This window comes from Peromyscus leucopus, chromosome 10, assembly GCF_004664715.2.
Source record: "Peromyscus leucopus breed LL Stock chromosome 10, UCI_PerLeu_2.1, whole genome shotgun sequence".
Lineage (NCBI taxonomy): Eukaryota > Metazoa > Chordata > Mammalia > Rodentia > Cricetidae > Peromyscus > Peromyscus leucopus.
This window is the reverse complement of record NC_051071.1, coordinates 22,117,088-22,124,647: the sequence shown is the minus strand read 5'-3', so window position 1 is coordinate 22,124,647 and position 7,560 is coordinate 22,117,088. Positions and strand designations below refer to the sequence as shown.

General features: G+C 41.2%; 1 long non-coding RNA gene across 1 annotated transcript; it reads left to right on the top strand.

Moving 5' to 3' along the window:
- The first annotated feature begins 397 nt into the window (after positions 1 to 397).
- On the top strand, positions 398 to 7,293 carry LOC119088636. Its single transcript, XR_005092316.1, has 3 exons — positions 398 to 1,687; positions 1,778 to 1,898; positions 6,550 to 7,293. It is a non-coding gene; the product is annotated as an uncharacterized LOC119088636 (long non-coding RNA).
- Positions 7,294 to 7,560: the final 267 nt, after the last annotated feature.

Here is a 7,560-nt window from a genome sequence, read left to right as displayed (position 1 = left end):
GTGACAGCCCCTATCTTAGAAACTTGCTCCTCAGCATCAGCTCACAGCCACCATACCAGTGGTGTCCCTGCCTGAGAGTATCAGGGACAGTCCTCAGAGTGGGGAGGCTGAATCCTTCCCTTGAAATGCTCTCATTCATGTTGTAAAAACTAGGTGCTTCTCAGTGTCAATGTTTATGTACAACTGAAAATAATCTCCCCAGCCATCAATCTATTGCATCCTGCAGACCAGATGTTTTCTCTCCACAGAACTGGAATGTGATTCTGAGTAGGGACATTTTATCTGGCTGCTAACAACTGCAGAGTATCACTAAGCCATGTCTGGACTCTTTTGTTTGTTTGTCAAGACATAGGTTCTCTGTGTAGCCCTGGAACTTGCTCCATAGGCCAGGCTAGCCTTGAACTCAGAGATCTGTCTGCCTCTGCCTCCCAAGTGCTGGAATTAAAGGCATGTGTCACCACACCTGGCTCATGTCTTGAATATTGCAGTGGTCAAGGCCAATGGCAGACCTTGTTTAGAAGTCTGGGAGGAAGATGGCTGGCCCAGGAACCTGTGTGAGAAAGTCTTCTGTCAACCTCTGCTCTACTATGGAGATCCTGGGGTAACAGAGGGTGAGGACTCATAGCACCAAAAGATGCTCTCCAATTCAAATGTGTTATCTATGCATTTGAGTTTCACCATGACCATCTGTAACAATTACATCAAAGTAGTTAGTATTTTCATCACTTCACACATCATTTCTACATCTGGGGAACCTTAAGACTTCTCTGATTATGTGCAATGTGTACAATAACCATAGACTAGCATAGATTGTAGTCACCTGCGCTGCAGAGCTTTAGAAGCAACTCTTCTTACCTGTGTGTACTTTGGTCTGAATTTGCCTGTCTGTTGCTCTAGGTACAATATACGATGGATATGGTGGTACCCAGGAAACTGATGCAATAAGAACCTAGTGGAAGTTAAAGTTCCAGACTCCCCTGCACTCCTGGCTGTGTGTTAGATGGATGTCCATGTGTTAGATTTGCAAAGATAGCAATGGCTTTTATAAGGCTCTGACCCATCCCCCACACCTATCCCACAGTTTGCTTGTGGTTGGGTGCACACAGGAGACATGAGCACAGGTGTGGCAAGGAGTCAGTTCAGTTTTCTGTGGCTCAGCAGTGTGCTGGCTATTGTGAAGGAGGGGAAGACACATCCAACTCTTCTGGCTTCAGCTGGGTTCTCTGCTGAGGAATCCAGGAGTCCTGCCCACTTTCTTCCAGGATTCTTTGGCTTCTTTTCCTTTGTTTTAGGGACAGCATGCCTCAGGACTGGTGACAATGTCAGGGAGTCCAGCTCCCTCTCCTGACAAAGAGAAGCCTCCCAGGCACTGCAGTGAAGCAGGGGAGGAAGAGTCCTCAGTGGTTACTGTGTCTTTGGATTAAGGAGTGTGACCACGTGTTCAGGAGCTCTGGACAGGCAAGGGGAGGCAAGAGCCTTGTTTTACACGATTCCTTCTTTCTGTCTTCAAGTACGGGGTATTGGAAAGGCAAGCATATGGCAGGGCCATCTGGCTCCCTTGGGGCAAACCGAGGTTCTGCAAAGTCACCAAGCTCTTTGCTCCAGGTGTGATCACGGGCTTCTGTGTCCCTGTTTCTGGATTCATGAGGACAAGACCATTTCAGGCCCCAGAAGAAGAAGGAGCTGGGTATGAGGCTTGCAGCATTCACTCATGATCCCTTTTTCTCCCTATATATGGATGTGATAGAGGGTTCAAGCCCTCTTACTCTTGTTTCAGGAAAGAAGACAGATGGCTGGTGAAATTTTCACAGTGGACAGCACACTGCTGCACAGCGGTGCCTGAGCCATGAAGACGATGGGAGCAGCTTGAATCTGCAGTGGCAGTCCCACCTTCTGTGGTAAGCGCATTGTGATGCCGTGGTAGATAGTACGTGTGTGCAGACACTTGGCTCCATCAACTGGCAGGTGTAAGTGCCAATTGCTGTTGGCTCATATCCACTTATGTACTCACTGGGTGTTACAAAGCGCTTATTTTGGGTCAGGTACCAGGAACATAGCAATGGAAAAGACAAAGTCTTAGCTCTACAGAGGAAAATGGAAGATAAACAACAGACCAGAGAAACATTTCAGGTAGTAGCGAGAGCTATGATAACCATAACACAGGATGATGGATGACCATCACTGCACTGGGGAGCAGGAACACTAGGAGATTTTAGGGGTGTGTGTGTCACGGGAAGTGGTTCTGCTTGGCTCACTGGAAGAATGATGAATTTATGGACAGCCCTTGAGACCAAGGAGATAGAGACCACCAAACCTTAGCAACTCTGAACTCCTTTTGATATCAACAACTTCCAGTTCTTCCAGGTCCTGCGGGACAGCTCTGCCTACTTCTTCCTCCTGTCTACCTTCTGCTCAGCCCTCAATTGTTGCAATTCACACCGGTTCACTGCAGAGATTCTATAGCTGGCTAAGATTTAATTAACCAATGAGGGTGAAGAAAAAAAAAAGAATTTCAAACACTTGCTTCTTCTGACTCCTCTGTAAGAGACTAGGGTGGCAAGGCCACACTACAGCCTCGGGTAGCTTTGAATTCGTAGTCCTCCTGCCTTGGCGTCCTAATGCTGTTATTACACATTTGTGCCACAAGGCCTGGCCCATGAGAGAAAATTTTGAGCCTTAACACGGGGAGCGGGGGGGGGGGGGAGATTGTTAAATTTTACAGTGCTAGCCAGAGTGTGGTCATGTGGCCAGAGACCAGCCATTGGTTTCTGTTGCTGGAATTTGAATGCTAAAAAAGAGATGCAAAGACCAAGGACCAAATAGGAAATTATATTGAAAGGGATAAGAGTACTGAGCCATGCCTTCCAGGTTCCTCAAATACATAATACAACTGAATTCACAGCTTTGGTCCAAGGTAGCTATATTGGGAACTCACTAGTTCTGTCTCTGTCTCTGTCTGTCTGTCTGTTTGTCTCTCTCATTTGTAATCTTGCTTGATATTGATGGCTAAAGAGTTATTAAGAGATTATTCTTAGGAAGGAAAAGGTATAACAAAAATATGGTTACTAAAATCTTAGTTAATTTGATGGTACTGGAGCTAATCAAGCAGGGAAAGGGGAAGTAAATTCTGAAATAATGATCTTTGGTTATTTATCAGTGTTGAACAGAGAATTTGGTCTTGGGGTTGTTAAAATATAACAAATAATCATGGAACAATAGTCAAGCGTCACAAATTTGATTGGAAAATGATCTAATCACATTTCTTCTATAAAACAAATACCTAAATTAAATAACACAAAAAAGTTGAAAATAGAAATGAAAAAGATAATTTTTTAAAATGAAATTCAGCTACATGGCTAAAATCATCCTGCCCAAAGTGTACAGATAGCGTAGTGGTTAAGAGCCTGGTTGCTTTCTCAGAAGACCTGGGTTGGATCTCAACCCCCACAGCTGCAGGTAACTCGAGTCCCAGGGAATCCAATATCCTCTCCTGGCCTCTGCAGGCCCTGCATGAACATGTACATAGACACATAAAATAAAAATGAAGTTCTTATAAAAGAGTATTACATGGATCAAAGTATCTCTTCTTGATGAAAATGACATTCTACCAAATACACACCAATTTAACCACCAAGCACAGAAGCACTGATGTCTCTATTACTCAAAACAGACAAAACATGCTTCTATAAAATATGATGTATCATACCTACACCATCTATATTTTTATAATACAAAAGGAAAAGACTATACCTATGGAATATTTATCAAGTGTAGCATGTCATAGGATACAAAGAAAAACTCAATACAATTTCCCAGTGACAGAACTCATAAGTCATATTCTGTGACCACAAGGCAGTGAACGAAGAAGCTAAGAAACAAAATTAACTGAGCAAAATCTATCCATTTGGAATATTCTACAGCAGTATTCTTAAAATTCTTAGAATAAAAAGGAATCAAAGTGGCATTCTAGACCATTCAGTAACACGCAGTCGTGAGGTACTCTGTGTGCCAGTCTGACAACCCAAGGAGAGAAAGGGAAAATGCACAGCCATATGCATTTAAAAGTCTGAAAGAATGGAAAGAATTTAGATAATGTCTTAATAATTAAACTATACTTATGAGCCACGAAACCAGGTCAGAAGTAGGTGCTATATTAGTCAGATCCATGTTTCCCTAACAAAATACCTTAGAGCAATTAACTTGCAAAGGAAAAACAGCCTGGCTATTCTGAATAGAAGTTGCAGAGGTTCTAGCTCAAGACTTGTGGCTTCTTGTGAGGGCAGCATATCATGGCAAGGACACCCGATGAACAAGCCACAGCCCTAATGACCCGAGGAGCAGAGAAGGGAAATTTAGAGATCAGAGTCCCACAGTTCCCTTCAAGGGCATCTTTCCATGACCTGAGCACGGCTCATCCCACCTTTTAAAGGCTCTGCCACTTTGCTGTTATATCACCTTGAGTCTTTGCAGACATTTTCTCTCCAAACTACACCAAATGTGTGATGTGATAGAACAGAAATACCATAGGCTTGAGAAGGAAGGCCCTCTGTGGCTTCTCTAAAAGGATAATGCAGAAAAACCATACATTAAAAAAAAACTCTGAATATAGGAAGGAGAGAAAAAGAGAGAGAAAGAAAACAAAAACCAATGACTGTGAGGTACAGAAAAGGAATTTTAGGTCAGAGGACTGCAAACTTGTTCTAGAAGAAACCAGACAGTAAGTATGTCAGGCTTTGTGAACCACAGGCAGTCTCCGTGACAAGCAGTCACCATTTATCTTGGCTCCAAAGCTGCCAGAGACAAGAGTAAATGAATGCATAAGCCATAGCTGACGAAAGCTTTATTTACTGAGGACAAGGTCTGCTCATTGCGCTGTGAGCCGTGTTCACTGGTTATTTAAGGGATCGTAGGTGCGTCCATTCATGGTGGCCCAGTGAGTACACAGTTTTGACAGGAAGCATTATGGCCCAAATGTATAGTACTGGTAGATGAGACACAGAAATGGAAACTGAGATATCTAAATTTAAATGAAGATACAGATTTTATGAATTATATAAATGAAACAACAACAAAAATCCCTAGACAAACATGCAAAGCAGTGTAGGGCTGAAATGGGGGGAGGGACATTTCCTGTCTGAGTTCTAGAGCAAATGGACACACCTGAGGTGGGTGACTGGATAGGGATCTCAGGTGAGTGGTCTCCTTATTACAAGGGCATGGGAACTCCTCCCCATAGTAGATCATTACTTTCTTAGAGAGCTTGGTGACTCTTGGTGGGCCTTTTTGGGAAATTGAGTCTGCTCAGATTTGCCATTTTTTTTTTTTTGGCCTGAGGACCCTTATGGTCTGTACAGAAATGGGTGGTGATCGGCTGCTCATAGGTCAGTCCCACACAATGCAAAAGTGAAGTGTTCTGAAAGTCACAGAGGACGACAGTCATTATTCCTGTAAATTAATGTACTTTAGAATCTCATTATATGGAACAGGTTTTATAGGGTCTGATATAAGAATTCATCAATATTGGAGAAGATTGTTCTGAAAAGAGACATTTATAAGGAAAATATAGTATGAGTTATTTTTTAAAGAATGGCTTAAAACACCACTGCTATTTCCCCTTACACTCTATGGGACAGGAGTCCAGGCTCACTTGTCCGGGTCTTCACGAACTTATCACTGGGCACCAGTCTGCCTGTGTTCTGGTCTAGAGCCTGTGATTCTCTTCTCAGCTCATGTAAGTGTAGGTAAAAAGTCCATCTTTCTGCACCTGCATGACTGAGTCTTCCTGCTGGCTCCAAGCCAGGAGCTGCTGACGCTTCTCAGAGGCTACGTATGTGTCCATGCTTGCTTGCAGTGTGGCTGTTTGCTTCTTCAAGCCGTGAATCAAATTTTAGACACAATTCCATTCTCTAATTTCCTTTTGAATAAGGAGTGTGCTCTCTAGGAGTACACGTGCACTCCCCTTTGTTCCTGTGCCAGGATGTTTCATTGCCGAGGATGTGGTCTGAATCACCGTTCCCCTAAGGATTGACTCACCTGTGAGAGCATCATGAGTCCCCTTCATTTTCACTGTCATCACCTCTAGGTTGTCGTGATGTGGTCTCCCTGCTCCAATAGGTTCACTACATTCCTTTCTCATTCTACACAAATAACAGGTTTTCTGCTCTCTCTTACCTTGTCAATTATTAATGTTCTGTGTCCATTATTCCTCTCTTTCCTTTCCCTTTATTTCTATTTATAATTTTTCTACCTCTCAGACATTTCGACGTTCCCATTCTCTTGCTTCTTCCCTTCAGGACTCCCATTGCATGTATGTCCTAATATTTAGTGCTGTTCTAAAAATCCTTGAAGTTGTAGTCAGTTTTTTGGTCAGATTTAAAGTGAGCTAAAAAAAAAAAAAAGCCACATGAATCCTTTTGCTATAAGCATTATTTGGCAATAAATTTTATCCCATGATGTTTTTATTTCAAATGTTGTATTTTTTAATTGTAAAAGTGCCATATTAACAACTAATTTTGTGTCTCTGCTGTGATCTGTTTGTTCATAAATTAGAACCATATTTTCATTAGGCTACTGAGAACAGATGTCATATCTACTTTGATGTCCTCATCCACTTCATCAACATCTGGATCATCATGAAGTCTGTTGGTTGTATTTTATAATTCTTTGTATATTGAATAATTTTGTTGTATAGCCAGATATTGTGAATTTTATTATATGAAGACCTTGAATTTTATTATATCCCTCCAAAGACTGTTAGTTTTGTTTAGAATGCAAATAACTTGGCTAGACCCATATTGCCAACTAGCTCTTGAGAGGGAACTTAAATCTTAGATCCATTTTTTAGGACTTTATGGGGCTCAGGACACAGTCAGATCTGATGTACAGGATTTGGATTCCTTTGTCTGGCTCTGTCCTTCTTGGAATATCCCCTCATTTTGCAAAGACTTAGATAATCCTAAATGATACGTTTTAACCCACCCCAAAGCTGGCATCAGGTTTTCTGCTGGAGTTTCAGCCATCCTGTAACAGGGAGGCAGGTGCTACCTGCATGCCAGAATCCTGTAGTTGAGAAATGTACCCAGGGCAGACCCTTTCTTTTTCCTGTCAAATCCCTTCCAAAATCCACCTCTGTTTATTCTCCAGAACTTCAAATAGCTGCTTAGTATATTTATCCAGACATGAAATTATTATTATCTGTGAGAAGGGTCTGACAGTCACCTAGTTACCCTAAAAAAAAATTCTTCCTTACTTCCTGTAGATTTAAACTTTTAAACATTTGTTGTTAGTAGGTACAAGGACATAAGTATTTCCTTATATATTAAAATGTTTATGTATTTTATTTATAAATTCATTATGTAGAACTGTTTAATATAATTTGTATTGTAAATAAAATGTGATATAAACTATATATTATAAAATTGATTTTATTTCTTCACATAGCTACTTCATCATACATTTTTAAAGAAATTACATTAGTAGATTACTTTGTTAGAAATCATAATTTACACAATAAACATAGCAGGGTTGATATCTAAATTACTTATTTTAATTTTTTTTTTT